The sequence below is a fragment of the Solanum pennellii genome, chromosome 2, assembly GCF_001406875.1.
Source record: "Solanum pennellii chromosome 2, SPENNV200".
NCBI lineage: Eukaryota > Viridiplantae > Streptophyta > Magnoliopsida > Solanales > Solanaceae > Solanum > Solanum pennellii.
In genome coordinates, this window is record NC_028638.1 from 15613321 (window position 1) to 15616473 (window position 3153).

A 3153-nucleotide genomic window follows, 5' to 3' on the forward strand; every position below is an offset into this window, starting at 1 on the left:
ATCATCACCCTTGGACTGCACACACAGATGGACGATGTCGATCCTTGCATTCCATCTTCGCCTTTGGAAAGCATACACGATCAGATGATTTCACGTGTGGCATGCAATCATCGCCTTTGGACTGCACACACGATCAGATGACGTCGGGCGTGGAAAGCTAGATTATCCCTTGGACAGCACACATGGTCGGATGACGTCGAGCACGACATGCCATCATCGCCCGTGGACTGCACAGACAGTCGGACAATGTCGGGAGTAGCATGCCATCGTAGCCCTTGGAAAACACATATGGTCAGTTGAAATAAAGCGTACCTTGATATTATTTCCCTTGGACTGAACGCACGGTAGACGATGTTTGACATGGCATGCCATCATCGCCCTTGGAATGCACACACATATGGACGATGTCGGGCATGGCATGCCATCATCGCTCTTGGAAAGCACACACGATCGAATGAAGTCAAGCTTGGCATGCCCACGTAGCCCTTGGAAACCACAGACTGTCGGACGTGGCATGCCATCATCACCCTTAGACTGCACACACAAATGGACGATGTCGAGTGTGGCATGCCATCATCGCCTTTGGAAATCACATACAGTCAAACGACGTCAGGCGTGGCATGCCATCATCGCCCTTGGACTGCACACACGGTCAGATAATGTCGGGCGTAGAATGCTAGAGTAGCCCTTGGACAGGCGACACGGTCAGACGACGTCGGGCGTGGCATGCAATCATAGCCCTTGGACAGCACACACGATATTATGACGTTAAGCGTGGCATGTAATCATCTACCTTTGATAGCACACACAGTCAGTTGACCTCGGACGTGGCATGCCATCATCGCCCTTGGACTGCACACACAGATGGACGATGTAGGGCATTGCATGCCATCATCGCCTTTGGAAAGCACGCACGGTCAAACGACGTTGGATGTGGCATGCCATCATCGCACTTGGACTCCACAGACAGTCAGACGATGTCGGGCGTAGAATGCCTGAATAGCCCTTGGACAGCACACACGGTAGGACAAAGTCGGATGTTGCATGTCATCATCGCCCTTGGACTGCACACACAGTCACACGACGTCGAGCGTAGCATGCCATCATAGCCCTTGGAAAACGCACATGGTTGGACGACATAGGGCGTGGCTTGCCATTATGGCCTTTGGACAGCACACACAATAGGTCTACGTCGACCGTGGCATGCCCGTGTAGCCGTTGGACAACACATACTGTCGAACAAAGTCAGCCGTGGCATGCCATCGTCGCCCTAGGACACCACACACGATTGGACTACGTTGGGCGTGGTATGCCATCATTGCTCTTGGAAAGAACACACGATTGAACGAAGTCAAGATCGGCATACCCACGTAGCCCTTGGACAGCACACACGGTCAGACGACGTCGGGTGTGGCATGACATCATCGCCCTTGGACTACACACAGTCGAAATACATCGGGCGTAGCATGCCATCATAGAGATTGGAAAACACATACGGTCAGACGAACGAGGGCGTGGCTTGCCATTATGGACCTTAGACCGCACGCATCGTCGGACGATGTTGGACATGGCATATCATCATCGCCCTTGGATTGCACAAACAAATGGACGATTTTGGGCGTGGCATGCCAGCATCGCCCTTGGACTTCACACACAGATGGACGATGTCGAGAGTGTCATGCCATCATAGACATTAGAAATCACACACGGTATGACGACGTCGCGCGTGGCATGTCATCATCACCCTTGGACAGCACACATGGTCAAACGACATCCGGCATGGCATGCCATCATCGCCTTTGGATAGCACACACGCTCGGACGATGTCGGGCGTGGAATGTCATCATAGCCCTTGTATAGCACACACAATAGGTCGACCTCGGACGTGGCATGCCATCATCGCCCTTGGACTGCACACACGAATGAACGATGTCGGGCGTGGCATTCCATCATCGCCCATGGACAGTACACATGGTCAAAAAACATCAGGCGTGGCATACCATCATTGCCTTTGGACATCATAGACGGTTGGAAGACGTCGGGCGTGGCATGCGATAATAGCCCTTGGAGAGCACACACGGTTGAATGACATTAAGCCTGGAATGTCATCATAGACCTTGGATAGCACACACAATCAGTCGACCTCGGACGTGGCATGCCATCATCTCCCTTGGACTGCACACACAGATGGATGATGTCGGGCATGGCATGCCATCATCGCCTTTGGAAAGCACACACAGTCAAACGACGTCGGGCGTGGCATGCCATCATCGCCCTTGGACTGCACACACGATCAGATAATGTTGGGCGTAGAATGCCAGAGTAGCCCTTGGACAGCCGACACGGTCAGACGACGTCGGGCGTGGCATGCAATCATATCCCTTGGACAGCACACACGATATAATGACGTTAAGCGTGGCATGTCATCATAGCCCTTTGATAGCACACACACTCAGTCGACCTTGAACGTGGCATGCCATCATCGCCCTTGGACTGCACACACAAATGGATGATGTTGGGTCTGGCATTCCAACATCTCCTTTGGAAAGCACACACGGAAAGACGACGTCGGCGTGGCATGACATCATCGCCCTTTGACTACACACACGTTCAGACGACGTCGGGCGTGGAATGCAAAAGTAGCCCTTTGACAGAACATACAACCGGATGACGTCGAGCTTGGCATGCCATCGTCGCCCTTGGACTGCACACACTATCAAACGACGTCGGGCATGGATTGCCATTATGTCCCTTGGACCGCACACACAGTCAGACAATGTCGGACGTAGCATGCCATCATCGCCCATAGAGTCCACACAGAGATGGACTATTTCGGGCGTGCCATGCCATTATCACCTTTAGAAAGCATACATGGTATGACGATGTCGGGCGTGGCATGCCATCATCGCCCTTGGACTACACATATGGTCGGATAACGTCGGTCGTGGAATGCTAGAGTATTCCTTGGACAGCACACACGGTCGGACAATGACGCGCGTGGCATATCATCATAGCCATTGGACAACACATAATGTCGGACGACATCGGGCGTGGCCTTCCACCATCGTTGTTGGATAGTACACATGTTCGGACAATGTCGAGCCTGGCATGCCTGCGTAGCCCTAGGACAGCCGACAGGCTCAGACGACGTCG